This window comes from Camelus ferus, chromosome 11 (genome assembly GCF_009834535.1).
Source record: "Camelus ferus isolate YT-003-E chromosome 11, BCGSAC_Cfer_1.0, whole genome shotgun sequence".
Taxonomy (NCBI): domain Eukaryota; kingdom Metazoa; phylum Chordata; class Mammalia; order Artiodactyla; family Camelidae; genus Camelus; species Camelus ferus.
The window spans coordinates 71,325,659-71,344,249 of NC_045706.1; the positions used below are offsets into that span (position 1 = coordinate 71,325,659).

An 18,591-nucleotide genomic window follows, 5' to 3' on the forward strand; every position below is an offset into this window, starting at 1 on the left:
ACAGAAGCTTGTAAGTTTCATTAGGTCCCATTTGTTTATTCTTGCTTTTATTTCTTCTAGGAGAAAATTTTTGAGATGTAGTTCAGATAATGTTTTGCCTATATTTTCCTCTAGGAGGTTTATTGTATCTTGTCTTATGTTTAAGTCTTTGATCCATTTTGAGTTGATTTTTGTGTATGGTGTAAGGGAGTGTTCCAGCTTCACTGCTTTACATGCTGCTGTCCAGTTTTCCCAACACCATTTGCTGAAAAGACTGTCTTTATTCCATTGTATATTCTTGCCTCCTTTGTCGAAGATTAGTTGACCGGAAGTTTGTGGGTTCATTTCTGGGCTCTCTATTCTGTTCCATTGGTCTATATGTCTGTTTCTGTACCAATACCATGCTGTCTTGATGACTGTAGCTCTATAGTATTGTCTGAAGTCTGGGAGAGTTATTCCTCCAGCCTCTTTCTTTCTCTTCAGTAATGCTTTGGCAATTCTAGGTCTTTGATGGTTCCATATAAATTTTGTTATGATTTGTTCTGGTTCTGTGAAATATGTCCTGGGTAATTGGATAGGGATTGCATTAAATCTGTAGATTGCCTTGGGCAGTGTGACCATTTTAACAATAATTATTCTTCCAATCCAAGAGCATGGGATATATTTCCTTTTTTTAAAAATCTTCTTTAATTTCCTTCATCAATGGTTTATAGTTTTCTGTGTATAATCCTTTCACTTCCTTGGTTAGATTTATTCCTAGGTATTTTATTACTTTGGGTGCTATTTTAAAGGTGATTGTTTCTTTACTTTCTTTTTCTATTGATTCATAGTTAGTGTAAAGAAATGCAACTGATTTTTGAACATTAATCTTGTAACCTGCTACCTTGCTGAATTCTTCAATCAGCTCTAGTAGTTTTTGTGTGGACCTCTTAGGGTTTTCTATATATAGTAACATGTCATTGGCATATAGTGACACTTTTACCTCTTCTTTTCCAGTTTGGATCCCTTTTATTTCTCTCTCTTGCCTGACTGCTGTGGCTAGGACTTCCAGGACTATGTTGAATAGGAGTGGTGATAGTGGGCATCCTTGTCTTGTCCCAGATTTTAGTGGGAAGCTTTTGACTTTTTCACCATTGAGTGCTATGCTGGCTGTAGGTTTGTCGTATATAGCTTTTATTATGTTGAGATATGTTCCCAAAAATCAACCTTCTTAAAATCAAATGGTTTCTTTAAGAATTTCACATGTTTAATGGATGGACCTACAGATTATCATACTAAGTGAAGTAGGTCAGACAGAAAAAGACAAATATATGGCATCACTTATATGTGGAATCTAAAAAAAATGATACAAATGACTTATTTACAAAACAGAAATAGACTCACAGACATAGAAAACAAATTTATAGTTATGAAAGGGAAAAGGCAGGGAAGGATAAATTAGGAGTTTGGGATTAACAGATTATACACTACTATATACAAAATAGATAAACAACAAGGACTTACTGTACAGCATAGGGAACTGTATTCAATATCTTGTGATAACCTATCATGGAAAAGAATCTGAAAAAGAATATATATATATATATATATATATATATATATATATATATATATATATATATATATATCTCTGAATCACTTTGCTGAACACCTGAAACTAACACAACATTGTAAATCAACTATACTTCAATTTAAAATAAAGAACTTCACATGTTTAAAAGTTCTTTGCAAGTATCCTTTCTGGGACACACAACATTAAAGCATAAGATAAAGGAATCCTTAGGAACCTCAGATGACACCACGTGATCCAGTTTAACCATTTCCTGACAGGAGTCTGGACACCATCCCTTCTTTAGCTCCTTTCCATTTGCCAGTAGTTTGCATTTAAGTCTCTCCTTAACTCCTTCACGTCGAAAGGGCTCCAGACAATTTTTTCCTTCTGGGTAACTTTCACATTGGCTTTTTTTTCAGTTCCGCAGTCCAAGGATGGCACCCTACGGTGTGCTGAGCGTTGAGGCGATGGTGAGTGTGTGAAGGGAGGGCCCCTTTCTTTAAGTTCTCAGGGAGCAGGGGGAGGCATGCAGGGAGAGAAAGGCCCTGGGTACTGCGGGGCATCGCTAGTGCTAAGTGTGAGTGCCAACCAAGGGAGGAGAGGGCAACATGGGCGCCAGGGCACAAAGTTGGGGCAAGAGCTGCTGCCTACCTGCCCTGTGCGCTTTTTCTCTAGTTAATCATGTGTTTCAAGAGCTATGAATCAGCCTGAAACCGAGACCCCTAGGAGCTCAGGAAGAAGTAGGTATCACCCTAGGATTCAGTTAGGAAAAGCAATTTCCTCTCTGCCACTACTTACACGACCACCTAATATAGTTGAAAATATTTCTTGGTGGGGAGGGGGTAGCTCAGTGGTAGAGCACGTGCTTCACACGCACGAGGTCCTGGGTGCAACCCCTAGTCCCTCCATTAAAATAAGTAAATAAAAACCTAATCATCTCCCTCCTCCCCAAAAATATATTTCTTGTTTCCTTCTGGACAACTTCTTATACTTTTTCTTAAAATAAGGAGAAATTCCTACTTATATGACCTCATAATACATTTTAAAATATTATTTCCTGTATCCTTACAGACAACCTCCTATTTTTTTTTTTTCAAAAAAGGGGAAATTCACAAGTAAAAGAGGATTGCGTGGGTGTTGTCCTGCCTCAGATTTCACTTCAAATGGATGCTGCTCACTGGTCCTCGCGAGACAGGAAGGCAGCCTTTGGACTTTGCCGTGGGGAGGATGATGTGAAAATGACCTCCCGAGTGATGCCCCGGACTCACCTGGAGCGCTTTTAGAAGGAAACAAACTGAAGCATGAAGGCCCAATCATGCTGATGTGCCGGAAGAGATGACGGGTTTTGTAGAGACGACAGCTCTTTTATTCATGGATGTTCCACAAAATAGGGGGTGATACGTACTTCACTTCTAGGAAGGAGAAAGACTTACCAACAGAAGCTACATCCTCAACACATCTCTGAGAGGTGGGGTCATATTTCACATCGATTTCTCTGAATACTTTGAAGAGGCTAATTAATTAATTACTCCATGTATTTGGTAAAAGCTTGCCTGGGGCCAGGCACTGGAGATGCCAGCAAGGTCCTCCTTCATGGAACCTATGTTCTCGTGGACAACATGGGATCCAGCACAAAGGATCCAGAGAGATTCGCCAGGAGGAGGGGCTAGAGAGGAGCTGGGGTGGGGAAGCTGCCCTAGCATGCTGCCCTGGAGGCATCTACCTGCGGAGGTGAAGACTGAAAAGATACTGGGGAAACTGGGTGACTTCTATAGTTCTGTGAGTTTGCTGGAGCTGCCATGACAAGGCACTACAGGCAAGGTGGCTTCAACCTGCAAGGCGGCTCCATGGTTCTGGAGGCTGGACGTCCAAGATCAAGGTGTCGGCGGGGGTGGTTCCTTCTGAGGCCGCTCTCCCTGGCTTGTCCGTGGCTGACTTCTCCCTGTGTCTTCACATGTTCTTTCCTCTGTGCTTGTCTGGGTCCTAATCTCTGATTCTTATAAGGACACCAGTCCCACTGGGTTAGGGCTCACCCTAAAGACCTCACGTTAGCTTAATTGCTTTTGCAAAGGCCTTATTTCCAAATACAGTCGCAGTCTGAGGTACTGGGGGTTAGGGCTTTGACATAAGAATTTGGGGGCGGGGACACAATCCAGCCCATAACACTAGTTATAATAATAAAATGCGCCCTTGGTTAAGAGCCTGTTACCAGCTAGTCACTTTCCCTGTCACACCCCTCACCTCCCAACGCAGTCTGCGAGGACCGAGGTTCCTGGAGGAAGCTGAAGCCCAGGGAAGGTAAGGGATTCTCCCAAAGCCAAAGGGAGAGAAAGTTCTCAACGGGGAATTTAAACTTAACTTTATCAGCATCAAAATTCCTCAGCACAGCTAAGCCTCTGGGAAGCCACTGACAGAAGCCTGGTCTTGAGCACTAATTTTGTGGCTATAAATCAGGGCTGGCACTTGGTAGACTATGAGGGAGGTGAGGTAGGTGCTCTGTTTCCCAGGAAAGCAAGGAGGACTGTATGGCGGTGGTGGTGGTGGTTGTGTGCAGATGTGCTCAGCCACGCTCTGCCATTGTCTGGCTCTTTGATCCTAGGCAAGTTCTTCAAAAACTCCCAAGTTATCCCACGTTCCCATCTGTAAAGGCCGTCAAAGGAGGCTGTGGTGATCACAGGAGAAAAGACACATGGAGCAGCTCGTGTGAGGTTCGTGCTTCTTGGCTGCTTGGAAGATTAGCTTCCTCACCCGTGAAAGGGGAAATCAGTAGTTCCTCTTTGGCACCTTTGAGACCTGTGATCGGGAGGGCGTATGGAGAATCCCAGGTATTCATACAAATGGCAGCCGCCTCGGCTGTAGCCTTTCCTTCCTCCCTTCCTTCCGTGGCCTCTTCCCTATCCCGCCATTTCTGCTCTGTGGACCCTGAGCCCTGTCCTGTTCTGATGATACCTTGCTGTGTTCATGGACCACTCTGCTCTACCCTGGGTGGATTCTGTGCCCACTTCCAGGAGCCCCTTAGGCTAATGGGCAGGGTGGGTCCCTAACCAAGACAATCCACCACGTCTGAATCTCAGAGCGAACAGTCACTGGTTTCAAACGACAGCAGCAATCATCTAAGCCAGGGCTGGCTGCCACAACAGTTACCTCCTGATTAATTAATGCAATCAAGACCTTGCCAACTTATAAATTGCTCAGGCATGCCTTTAACTCAAAAGCTCTCTTGTTGGCTAACTGCTTAAGTGATTTTTAAAATCGTTTTAATGAACCGCACTGCAGTTGGATTCTGTGCTATTTATTTATTTTTCTACCAGCAAGATAAAAGTGCAGGAATGTGTGAAAAAAATACATAGTGAATCGACTTAGGTTATGATCCGGAATGAGATGTGAGGTGGAAAAATGGATCTCTCTGCACAGCAGCAATCTTGCCCTGGCCCAAGGTTTTAAAGCCACATCAGAAGCTTGATTTCTCCCTTCCCGTCTTCTTTCCCTCTTGCCTTATTGCACACATTCTGCTTGAAGAATGTGTCATGGGGATGCATGGTTCAGAAGTCAATAAACCTGTGTGAGCTCATCACTCTGATGCGCAAAATCCACCTGCCACAAAATTCCAGGGGGTGGTTTAGAGCCAGACAATAAAAATCTCTCCTGTGGCTGGATGATGCCAGTTCCGGACTTTAATAAGATGTCATCCTACCCACCCGCCTCCGTACCCGTCCCCTTATACCTGTTGCCATGTGTCTTTCAGGAAGGATCCAGTGGAAACTGTGGGAGGTTCTGTAGGCTCATGTGTCTGCAGAAGTGAGGAAAATGAGATCAAGGTGGAGGGCAGCTCTGATGTCCTTTTCCCTAACACTACCCTGGATCTAACAGCATAGGCAGTGGGCGTGTTCCCACTTCCCAAAAGGGGAAGGGAGAAGACCCAGTTCTTGTCTTACCCGAAAGATAAGAATTCAGACGGGAGAATTCAGAGGTGTTTCGTAGCAAAAGATTTTACAGGTTTTTATTAGCAAAGGGAAAGCACACCTCCAGGAACGGGAGGAGGCTGATCCCAGGGCAGAGAGCAATGGTCTTTGTTTGCCCCCTTCTCTTACATCCTCGCTTAGAGGTGGGCTCTTGGTTGATGGATGGCTGTCGCCCCTGGAGTTCTTAGTCACGCTGGTCCCTTTTTGCACATGTCCTTACCCATGATGCACACAGAAAAACCCATGAGACAGGGGGCTAAAATGCAATGTTAATTATATTACAGTGAGCACTGGGTCATGCTGGGTTAGGTCCTTGTCACTACTGTGAAGCTGTGGCTGCCAGAGTCTAACCAGTTTCTTGTTGGCACTCATTTAGAGGAAGTGAAGCCCTTTTATGCTGAAGGCGGGCATACCGCCATCTTTGGGACCATCCTCCCTGTCCTCCACCTTATCTGCCCGGTGCCCCTGCTTACCTAACTACCTAACAGGAGGGGGGCAAGAGAGAGAAGCAGAGGGGCGCAAAGGAAGTGCTGGTAAGAGAGAGGAAATGAATGAAAGACATTCCACTTTCTAGAGCTAGTCTAGAAAACATGTTCCCCACCTGGTGCTCTTAGGAAGGTGTGTAGTAAATGCCTTATGTAATAATACACTCCTTTTTGAAAGTTGCCTTTCTCGCCACCCTTGAGTAGCTCAGGGATTCGATGAAACTCATGACAGTGGGTGGGACCTGCTTGCCCACCTGCTTTTCTAGGATGCGCTGTATATGTGATTGTGACTTTGAAGGAAATTTGTTTGCCGTTTGCTGATTTCTTTTTGAAGTTAATTTCTAACTTCTTTCACTCCTAAATGAAGAAAAGTAATGCATCTTTTGAAATACACCAAAAAGATTGAGTACATAATTTAAAAAAAAACTTTTTTACTTGTCCAAATTAAAAAAAAAAAAAAAGAAGATATCCCACAAAGTGAAAGACTGTAAAAAGAGGTAGAAAATGATTGTCCTAAAGAGAAAGAACTAGAAATATAGAAAGAATTAGGACTCAAGAGACAGAAAGAAAGAGAGAGAGAAAATGAGAAATGGAATGTAAGAGAGAGAAAAGAAAGAGATAGTGAGAGGGGAGAAGAAAAAGAAAAAAAGTGAGTGTATGTCGGGGAGAAATAAAATTATCTGGGAATTTTATTTGTCAAGGCAGCATCAACATTCTAGTCACCCTCTCTGAAGTTAGGGAAGATTCCAGAACCTCACTCCTGAAGTCTGTACATCCCCTCTTACGTTCAAAAACGTTACTTAGATAATGACTTCATTGATCCAAATCCCGGCTCAGTTCGACGTGCCATTTGCACTACACATCGCCAGTGACTCGGCACTTGACCTCTGTGGAATGTCGCTGAAGTGTGACACCCAGCACTTGCCCTGGTTTCTTTGGTCGGAACTGCTGACTTTCACCCTCTGTGTCTCAAACTCGTCCAGGTTGCTATTTAAAACGTTTGCTATTTTGGGAGACCCATGGCCCGTTGACATGGGGCAGAAACCTTGAGCAAGTCTGATGCGTGTGGAGAAGGTTTATGGAAAGGCAAGCTGCTCATCTTGGACCCGGAAGACCATGGAAAGCTGAGTGACCCAGATGACAGTGTGTTTTACGATCCTTGCCTCCTGTCATTCCTGCATTTCTCCTTACAGTCTGGGGAATGTTTCTTCCTTGTTTCCTTGTGGGCTCAGAATTACAGACACTGAAAGAAAAAAAAAAAAGGGCAAAACTCTTTTATCTTTTCACTACTTCTATAAAGATTGCCAGGTAGTAATACTCACACTTAAATCAATGATCAGCATCTGCTTAATTTTAACGTGGTATTATTTATCATCCCTTTCCTTACGGTCACTGGTTTCTGTGTCTTTTAAAATCCTTGGGGGTGGGAGGGGAGGGTATAGCTCAGTGGTAGAGCGCATGCTTAGCATGCACAAGGTCCTGGGTTCAATTCCTGTACCTCTATAAACAAATAAAAATAAATTTTAAAAAATACTTACCTACTTCAGGGTCACAGAGAAACTCCCCTGCGTATGTCCATGAGGCTTTCTTGTTTTACTTTTCACACTTAAATCTATAATCCACAGGGAATTATTTCTGTATACAATGTGAGGTAGTAGGGTTGGTCAACGTTCATCTTACCCCCATTTGAACACCAGACCGTTGCGGCATCAGTGACTGAAAGTTTGTTTGCCCTTCTTGTTTTGTAGCGCTCCTTCTGCACACACAGAGTCATGGATCTGTTTTTGGACCATATTCTGTTCCACTGGTTTATCTGTCCATTCTTACCTAATACCACTCGTTCTAGCTTTACGCTAAGTGTGGATATAAAGTAATTCCTTCCCACTGTGCTTTCGAGAATGCAGTGACGTCTGCATTTCCCCACAGATTGTAGAAGGAGCTTGTCAGCTTCTACACAGAAACACGCCCATACATATCTGTGGGGATTTTTAATGGCATTTGACTGAATCTATCAATCAAATTTGAGGATAATATCTCTCCACATTTTCCCCATTCCTTTTTCTCTTTCTATCTCCTGATATATTTTAATTTATGATTATTGTACTTCCCTCCATTTATTTAGATCTTCTTTAGTTTCTCTCAATGTTGCTTCCTTGCCTTGAATATCTTTTATTAAATCATATAGATTTGGTTCTTTGTGATGTAATGCACTGTTATATATAATATCTATTTTAAAGTTTATTTTATGTTTATTGCTGCTATTTAAGAATGCAATTATTTTTGTATTCTCTCTATTGACTTTGCATCTGGCAATTTGTTGCAATAATCTGTTTGTAAACTGAAACTCTTTTCTGCATAGACAATTATACTATTTGAGAAAAAGACAGTTGTAATTTTACCTTCCAATTTTTATATCTTATGTTTATTTTCATTGCTTTATTGCATTGGTTTGAACCACCAATAAAATGGTAAATGGTGGTGGTGGTAACAGACATCCTTATCCTGACCTCGGAGGGGAAGCTTTTCATATTTAACTCTTAAGTATAATGTTTGCTGTAGGTTTTAAAATAATATTAGATGAAGAACTTTGCCTTTTTTTGTTGGTTTTGCTAAGAGTTTTTTAAAAATTCTAAGTGGATACAGAATGCTATCAAGTGCTTTTGCTGCATATATTGAGATAATTGTATGATTTTTCTTTTTTAGCCCAGGTAGTGAATTACACTGATAGATTTTCAAATGTAAAGTTTGTCTTGTATTCTTGAAATAAACCCAACTTGCTAATGATGTACTATCTTTTTTATATGTATTGCTGGATTTGGTTTGCTAATATTTCATTTAGAATTGTTGGACAATTCATGAGTGAGATTGATCTACAAGTTTTATATATAGGGGTACTGTTTTTGTGGATTTTGGAATCAAAGTTACACTGGCTTTATAAATCAAGTTAAAAGAAGTTCCCTCTTTTTCTTTTTCTTTTCTTTTGCAAGAGTTTTTATTCTCTGTAGATAGGCATTATTTTTGCTTAGATATTTGGTATAATTTGGCAAAGTGAAGTCATCCAGAACTGCAATTTTCTTTGTGGAAAGGATCTTTTAATGTATTTTTCAAATAATATTTTGAAGGTATAATTTACAAAGAATAGAATTCATTCTTTTTAAGTGTATAGTTCTGGAAGTTTTCACAAAGGTATACAGTTGTGAAACCACCACCAGAGTGAGTCCACCGAACACTCCTGTCCTGCCAGAAAGTCCCCTCGTGTTCCTTGGTGGTCAGTTCCCTCCCTTCTGTCCCAGTCCCAGGCAACCAGCGCTCAGCTCCCTGTCCCTGCCATTTTGCTTTTTCCAGGATGACACACCAATGGAGTCATAGGGTCTGCATAAGAGACTCAAGTCTTTTGAGTCTGGCTTCTTCCACTGAGCACAGTGTCTGGGAGAGTTATCATGTGTTGCTAGTCAAGCAAAGGCAAGTATCCCAATTGCTTTACCCAGTCAGTGGTATACGGTCATTTTGAGTTGTTCCCCATTTGGCTATTAGGAAGAGGTGACAGAAGCCACTCATGTACAGGTCTTTAAGTGGACGTACCTGGGAGTAAATAGCTAGGAAGGCTAAGTCCTTGGGAGTGGGGTTGCTGGGTCACAGGGAAGTGTATCTTTATCTTTGTAAGAAATGACCAAACATTTCCAAAGTGGCTGTACCATTTTCCATTATCACCAGCAGAGTCCTACCAATACTTGATAGTGTAAATTTGAAAAAAAAAAAAAAAAAAAAGCACTTTATTTTGGGGGTTTTAATACACACTTTTCTAATGAAAAAAATTACAGAGCATCTTTTCATGTGCTTATTTGCTATACATAGAACTTCTTTAGTGACATATCTGTTCAAATCTTCTGTTCAGTTTTGATAGGATTGCTGTCTTATAATTTAATTGGAGTCACATATATTTTTGGATACAAGTCATTTATCAGATATGTGTTCTAGAAGTATTTTCTCAAGTCTCCGGCTTATTTTTTCATTTTAAAGAGCAGAAATTTAAAATTTTGATGAAGTCCAATTTATCTTTTTTTTTCTTCCCTGGTTCATTGCTCTCAGTGTCTTACCTAAAAATACTTTACTTAACCCAAGTGACAAAGGTTTTCCTATACTTTCTTCTATAAATTCTTTAGTTGAATGCTTCCATTTAGGTCTATGATTTTGAGTTAATTTTTGTGTATGTTGTAAGTGTTCAAGTTCTTTTAAAAGTATGCAGAAAAGACTGTCATTTCTCCGTTGGATTATCTTGGCACCTTTGTAAAAATCCAATAGCCCATATGTGTGTGGGTTTATTTCTAGACACTCTGTTCCTACCTGTTTATTCTAATGCCAAAACCACATTCTTTTGATTACTGTGGCTTCATAGTAAAACTTGAAATCAGATGTTGGAGATCCTCTAACTTTTTTTTTTTTTCAAAACTACTGTATTTCAAATATATTTTACAATCACCTTAATTTCTACAGAAATGAAAGTCATGCTGAGATTCTGATTGGCTCACATTGAATATGTAGATCAGTTTGGAGAGAACTGACATCCTGGTTAAATTGAGTTTTCCTCTTCACAAACACGATATACCTATACGTTTATTTAGATCTTCTTTAACTTCTATCAGCAATGGTTTATAATTTTCAGTATCCAAGTTTTACCCATCTTGTTGGATTTATCCCTAAATATTAAATATTTTGATGCTACCATACATGGTGTTTTAAATTTCCATTTCCAGTGGTTTGCTGATAGTATACAGAAACAAAGTTGATTTTTGTATTGACTTTTATCTTATAACCTTGCTAAATCCACTTATTAATTCCAGCTTTTTTGTAGATTCTTTGAGATTTCCTACATAAAAGAGAGAGCTGCCTATGATGAAAGACAGGTTTATTTCTCCCTTTTGACTCTGTATGCCTTTTGCTTCACAGCCTTGGTTTACTGTGCTGGCAAAGGTCTCCAGTACAAGGTTGTATAGAATTAGTGACAGCAAACATCCTTTCCTTTTTCAATCTTAGGAGTAAAGCATTCGGTCGTTCACCGTTAAATATGTATGAGGTTAGCTGTAGGTTTCTTACAGATTCCCTTTGTCAAGTTGAAGAAGTTCCTCCCTGTTCCTAGTTTTCTGAGAATTTTAATCACAAGTGGAAGCTGAATTTTCTCAAATGTTTTTTTCTGCATCTATTGAAATGATCATGTATGTTCTTTCTTTTTAAGTCTGTAGATTGGGTGAATTGCAATAATCAGTTATTAAATGTTGAACCAACGAAGCATTTCTAGGATAAACCCAACTTGGTCTTTTAAAATATATTGTAGAATCAATTTGGTAATATTTTATTAAATATTTTGCCTTTCTTTTCATCATGGACATCAGTCTGTGGCTTTCTTTTCTCATAACATTTTGGTCTTTCTTTGGTGTCAGGGTAATTCTGGCCTCATAGAACGAGTTGGGAAGGGATCCCTGTTCTTTTATTTTCTGGAAAGTGTTTATGGAGAATCAGTATTCTTTCTTTCTTAATTGGTAGGATTCACCAGTGGAGCACGGATGTGGAATTTTCCTAATGGAAAGGTTTTAAACATGAATTTTTCCCTTTAATAGATATAGGTCTATTCAGGTTATGTATTTACATTTTCTTGACTGAGCTCTGGTAATTTGGTGTTTCCAAAGGAATTTGTCCACTTCATCTAAGTTGCTGAATTTATTTTCATATGATTGTACATCATGCATTTAACATGAGATCTACCCTCTTGACAGATTTTTAAAATGCAATACACTAATGTAACCATAGGCACAATTTTGTACGGTAAATCTCTAGAATTTATTCATCTGCATGACTGAAACTTTATATCTGTAATAGAAAAGAACAAATCTGACTCCACATTAGATCTGTTCCTTTGGCTTTAGCCCTGTGCCCTGTTTTCTAGGCTTAGCCTTGCTGGCTCTGCACCTTTTGTAAAAGAATGCTCCTTTAGCCTGAAATAGACAGGATAGTTTAATCACAAGGCTTTCACCTTTAAGGATATTAACACTTTTGCACTTATATAAAGATAACAAGTTGCAGAATAGAAAAATAACGTTTGTTTTGTTAGAGATTTTGCAGGGGCACCATGACCTGACCCACGTGGACAGCTGCAAGAACAAAGGATTCCAAGAAAAAAGAATTCCTACACCAAGAAGTTTGTAACAACCAACCACACCCCCTCCCCGTTTTAGTATAAGAGGAGCCTGAATTCTGACTTGGGGAAGATGGTTCTCCAGAACATTAGTCTGCTATCTTCTCAGTCTGATGGCTTTCCAAATAAAGTCTCTCTTCCTTGCCCCAACACCTCCTCTCCTGATTTATTGGCCTGTCACGTGGCGAGCAGAGCGAGTTTGGACTAGGGAACTTATTCACTGAACAGTAACTCCACATTTCCCCCTCATTAACCCTTTCTTGTCTGTTAGATCTGTAGTTATGTCATCTCATTCATTGTCATTTGATTTACATTTTTCTTATCCCCCTCTGAGTTTTCCTTTGGCTCATATGTTATTTAGAAGTATGTTATTTAATTTCAAACTATTCAGAGATTTCCAGATATATTTCTGTTACTGATTCTGTTTAATTCTGTTGTTAAAGAACATGCTTATAAGATTTCAATTCTTTAAAATTTTTGAGATGTGTTTCATGGCACAGAATATAATCCATCTTGGTGAATGTTTTATGCATACATTTGAAAAGAATACACACTTGAAAAGAATGCATGCTCTGCTGTTGTCAGGTTGAACATTCTGTAAACGTCACTTTGCTCAAGTTGGCTAATAGTCTTGTTCAGCTCTGCTAAATTCTTACTAATGTTCTATTTACTTGTTCTTTTAATTAAGCACAGAGAAGTATTAAAGTATCCAAGTATGACTTTTACTTCTATCAGATTTTCCTTTATGTATTGTTATTATGTGCATACAGAGTTAGAATTATGTCTTTTTGATCAGCTGTCCCATTTTATTATGTAATGTCTTTATCCATGATAACAGTCTTTTTTTTTAATGAAAACAGTCCATTTTTTCTAATTTTTCTAGTATTAATACAGCCACTTCCACTTTTTTGATTAGTCTTTGCATAGAATCTCTTTTTCCATCCTTTACCTTTAATTTACATATTTATTTATATTTAAATTCATTTCTCATAGACAGCATATCATTGGGTCTTAGTTTTTTTATTCAGTCAGACAATCTTTGCCTTTTAATTTGTGGTATTCAGTTTACCTACATTTAATGTAATTATTGATATGGTCGGATTTAAATCAACTATATTATTCATATTGTCCCATTTGTCTTTTGTTCCCCTTTTTTTCCTGTTTTCCTTTCTTTTTGTATTAAAATTTTATTGTATGATTTTACTTTATATCCAATATTGGCTTATTAGTTATACCTCCTTTATAACTTATTTCATTCTTACCCTGGAGATTACCATATATAGCATTAATTTATCAGGGTCTACTTCCAAATAATATTAGACCACTTTAGGTATAGTGTAAGAATCTTGCAACATTTTATTTCCATTTTCTCCTTCTTATCCTTTGAGCTATTTTTGTTACACATTTAACTTCTACACATGCTATAAACTTTTAGACAGTGACTTTTCTTATAAAACCGTGCAAAATTTAAAAAATTGTTTTATATTTACCTTTATTTTTACTATATCTAGAGCTCAACATTTTGTGTGTGCGTAATACTAGCATTCTTTATTTCCATCTAGTATCATCTGCTGCCTCAAGAACTTTCTCTTTTTTTATTGAAGTGTAGTCAGTTTGCAATGTTAGTTTCAGGTGTACGGCAACGTGATTCAGTTATACACATACTCAAGAATTTCTTTAACATTTCTTGTTGTTCTGGTCTCCTGGCAATGAATTCTCTAAGCTTTTGTTATCTAAAACAATTTTTTATTTGGCTTTTATATTTGAAAGACATTTTCACTGGATGTAGAGTTCCGAGTTGACTTTTTATTCTTTTAGTAGTTTACGGATGTTGCTCTATTATGTTTCGGTTTGCCTGCTCTCTGACAAAAGAGTCTGCGTGATAATCTTATCTTTCTTCTATTGTATTTAATGTTACCTTTTCCTTTGGCTGCTTTTAAAAATTTTCCCTTTATCTTTGGTTTTCAGAAATTTGATTATAATGTCTCTGTGTGTGTGTGTTATCCTATTTAGGATTCTTTGAATTTCTTGTCTCTGTGCTTTGTTGTTTTAAAATTATTTTTAGAAAATTCTCAGTTGTTATCTCAACTATTATCTCCCTTTCTCCCTCCTTCTCCATCTCCTCTCCTACTAGGACTCCATTTTTTGTGTTTGTTTGTTTTTATTTTTATTTCTACTCACAGCTCTTGATACTGTGGGATTTTTTTTCATTTCCCTCATTTTTGTCCTGTTTTAATCGTTTCTGTTGACCTGTCTTCAAGTTTTACTGATTCTTTCCTCCTCAATGTCCTGTTCTCTTTTAAACCTGGGAAAGGAATTCACCTTTGATATTATGCGGTTTTTCATACCTAGCATTTCCATTAGACTTAAAAAAATCATTTTCACCTGTCTGCTAAAATTCTCTATCTGTTCATGCACGTTGTCCACTTTTTCCGTTAGATTATTTAATGCATCAGTCATAGCTTACAGGGTCCTGTTTGATAATTCTAACATCTGGATCATTTCTTGTCTGACTCTGTTGATTGATTTATTCCTTAACAACATATCTTCAAGTTCAATAATCCTCTCTAAAGCTCTGTTTCTAAATCCATCCTTTGAGTATTGATTTCAGTCATTGTGTTTTTCAATTCAAGAACTTTCTACACAGTTATGTTTATAGCTTTCAGCTCTCTGCCAAAATTCCCAAAATTGTCTTGTCTCTCCTTGAACAAATTAAACGTAATAAGTTTAAAATCCATGTTAGATAATTTCATTATCTGGATCACCTGTGGGTCGGCTGCCATTATCTATAATTTCCCCTGTACATTTTTTTTTAAATCAAGCTGGACCCTCTCTTTGAATTCCTGCTATTTTAAAATTTATATCCCTGACATTGATGTGAAATTGTTTAAAGATAATTTGAAGCTCTGGGTGATGCTACATTTTTCTAAGGAAGATTCATATTTGCTTCTGGCAGGTAGGTAGGGGCACTGTCAATCCTAGTGAACTTAAATCATACATGGGTTTTTTGGGGGAGGGGTAATTAGGTTTATTTATTTAATTATCTTTAAATGGAGGTACTGGAGGTTGAACTCAGAACCCTGTACCTGCTAGGCAGGTGCTCTCCCACGAAGCTATCCCCACCCACCCCCACCACCAATATGTAGGTTGAGATGATTCAAAGTTGGGCTTCAGAACCTGTGAGAACTGATCTATTTCTAGTTCACTCTTACACATAGGGTGCAACCCAACTCAAAACCTAAGGGGTTGACTGTGGCTACCTGTGCTGGTGAGCTGAAATGTGAGTGAACATGTCCTCCTAACCTGGCTCAACTCTTAGCCTCCTCTGTAGAACCACAGATGTTTCCAAGGAAGCCGTGGTCCTGAACATCTTGCTTACTTGTTCCCTTCTTCTGAATGTTAACCAGGTAACTTTTCATGTCAACCAAGTAACTTTTCACTGCTCCGGTAGCTCTCCATTGCCTTCAAATTATGTATATATACAACATATTTTTCCAGCTTCTGTCGTTGATCTCAATGGAAAGAGCCTTCTCCAAACTTCCTTCTGTCACCACTGGAGATGAAAATCCACCCTCACTCTCAAAGAAAGAAACAGGCCAAGCGCTTTGACCCAGGGCCTGAGTAGAATAAATTATTCTTAGTCCCACTCTTCTGAATTATTGATTTGTCTAATGAACCCAAATACGGAGTCCAACTACTCTCTCGGACTCTGAACTCAAACTGCTTAGGGTCAAATGTGGAATCCTATTAACTGTGTGCCCTTGGGCAAGTTACTTAACCCTTTTATGCCTCTTTTCATCACTTATAAAATACATGTAACAGTGTCGCTATGAGAACTAAGTATGTTAATTAACATCATTCTCTTAAATTGTTATTGGCATATAGTAAAAGCTCAAAAAATTAGCTTCTAATATTCTTTATTCGACTAACCTGAGGATAATATGGCTTAAAATATGACCTCAGCTTCTTTTCCCTCCAGATCAAGTGAAAACCAACAGCAATGTCTGCAGTAAGACACTCTGATTTTGAAGATTAAAGATCTAAATCACAGATAGGCCAAGAAGATGAAACTCTTCCTTCAAAGCGTATGACTTAGATTGCAGAAGAACACTTCTAGAATGGCATTTTTAGTAGTGCGATAATGACAAAATTATATCCAGGGATCTCAGTTTGCTCATGTGCAAAACAGAGTTATTATGATGCCTGGTGTGCTGGCTTCCCAGGGCCATTATGAAGTCACAGCTGCAAAAGTGCTTTAAAAATTATAAGGTGCAGTGGGAATGCGGGTATGATTTGTTAATGCCAGTTATCGGAAAATTCCTGAACCTTCTTATTTAAAGTAGGAAGAGCAGAAGTGAAATTGTCAGGAGTGTATGTACTTGGGCACACAGACACACACACACACACACACACACACACACGCACGCAGGATTTGCTTGCTGAAAAGAGAAGGAAGTATCTGCCAGCTGATTTAAATCTTGCACTTGAATAGCTTTGCCCCAGCCATCCCCACTGCCAGCAGCTCATCCTACAGGGGATGAATTGGAGCCAGACGGAGTTGTCAGCTTATTGGACGCCAATGGGGCGAAGCAGAGAAACTCAATTGTTCTAACATTCCCAGTCCTCCCCAGGGGCTGGCAGCTGTCAGCGGAGTAATGAGAAAGAGGAACAAAGATGGGAAAAGACCAGCAGCTCTTCAGTGAGGCTCTGGCCATCCCTGCCCCCACTCCCAAACCACCTGCTGAAGGGAGGGATGTTAAAAGAACCACATTTTCCATTCCTCAAAGCCAAACAAGCGGAGAGTCAGCCCAGCTTCTTCTAAATGGGTGCCTGATGGAGGAACAGAAAGCTGAACCCACTGAAGGGCTGCATCTGTTAAATGAATCCATGGCTTGAGAACCAAATCAAAACAGATGGGCTCACACAGCACAGACCCTCCCGCGGAGAGACACCTCTACCTCCATGTCCCACGCAAGTCTCTCTCCAGCAGGAGGTCTGGTTAAGCAATGAAAACCATGTATTTCTATTCATCGGGGTCTCGCATGGTCTCCAGAGCCCCAAGCCCCCCTGCCCCACTTACCTGCATGCCAGGGAGCCCAGCCCACTCCCAGACAGAGGCCATCAGTGGAAGAGCCCATTCAGGGACGGAGGCCAGTCAGACTCCGTGGCTCCCACGCCCCAGACCGCCTTCGCTCCAGGTTCCTGTTCCCGGGATCAGCAGGATCTGCCAGCAGCTGGGTCAAGAGCATAAATCCTGGCCATCCTCCAAAATCCGGCCCTGCTTGACACCTCCAGAACCTTCCTCAGCCTCCCAGGATGAGTCCGTTACTTTCTTACAACATTTTTGTGAAAACCTTCATCTTGGAGAGCCCCAGCGATCCACCCGTTGGCCTCAGGGAATCTGTGAATTCCCTGAAATGTTATGCAGATTTTTGTACATAGCCATCTGTACATTTTCTTTCTAAGGAGAGAAATAATAATGTTTATCAGGTTTCAGAGAGGTCTATGCCCTAAAACCATTTAAGATAAATATGATTTACGAATGTTAGCCATTAGATATAAAAATAGATTTTAAAAAAAGTTTCTTTTGTATAGCACAGGGAACTTTGTTCAACATCTTGCAATAATCTTTAATGGAAAAATATGAAAACAAATGTATGTATGTATATGCATGGCTGGGACATTGTGCTGTGCACCAGAGATTGATACATTGTAATTGACTGTACTTCAAAAAAAAGTAATAAAATAAATTTTAAAATTCAAAATTTTTTTTTAAATTTTTAAAAAATTCTATCGAGTTATAGTCAGTTTACAATGTTGTGTGTTTTGGGTGTACAGCACAATTTTTCAGTCATACATGAATATACATAAATTTGTTTTCATATTCTTTTTCACCGTGAGCTACTACAAGATCTTGACTCTATTTCCCTGTGCTATACAGTATAAACTTGTTTATCTATTCTATATATATCTGTCAGTATCTATAAATCTTGAACTCCCAGTCTGTCCCTACCCACCCCCTCCCTCCTGGCAACCACAAGTTTGTATTCTATGTCTGTGAGTCTGTTTCTGTTTTATATAAAAATTTTTTAAAAGGTAAATACGAACACGACTCTACACAGTATGTATTGTTGATGGTGCGCTGTGTGTTGTGATGAACAGTTCGAAGCCAGAGAAACCACACAGTTGATGCCTTCGGGGTATAGCCTAGAAGGTAGCGCTCAGTGTTGGGGAAATCACATCTCTCAGCAGGATTTGAAAGGCACGGAACTCAGCTTTTTCCAAGAAGAAAGGTACTTGAACAACTAATAGACACACAGCCCTTACACCCCCGCACTTATCCAGAAACACAAGCCTGACCAGTCTCGGCACCTCTGATTCCCTCCCCAAATCCTCCTGCAGAGAAAGACTCACCAGGCGTCC

General features: G+C 39.4%; 1 long non-coding RNA gene across 1 annotated transcript; it reads right to left on the bottom strand.

The window, feature by feature from the left end:
- Positions 1 to 4,203: 4,203 nt before the first annotated feature.
- On the bottom strand, positions 4,204 to 17,373 carry LOC116667270. Its single transcript, XR_004324099.1, has 3 exons — positions 17,249 to 17,373; positions 5,256 to 5,321; positions 4,204 to 4,324 (listed from the first exon to the last, which is right to left on the bottom strand). It is a non-coding gene; the product is annotated as an uncharacterized LOC116667270 (long non-coding RNA).
- Between the last annotated feature and the right edge of the window lie 1,218 nt (positions 17,374 to 18,591).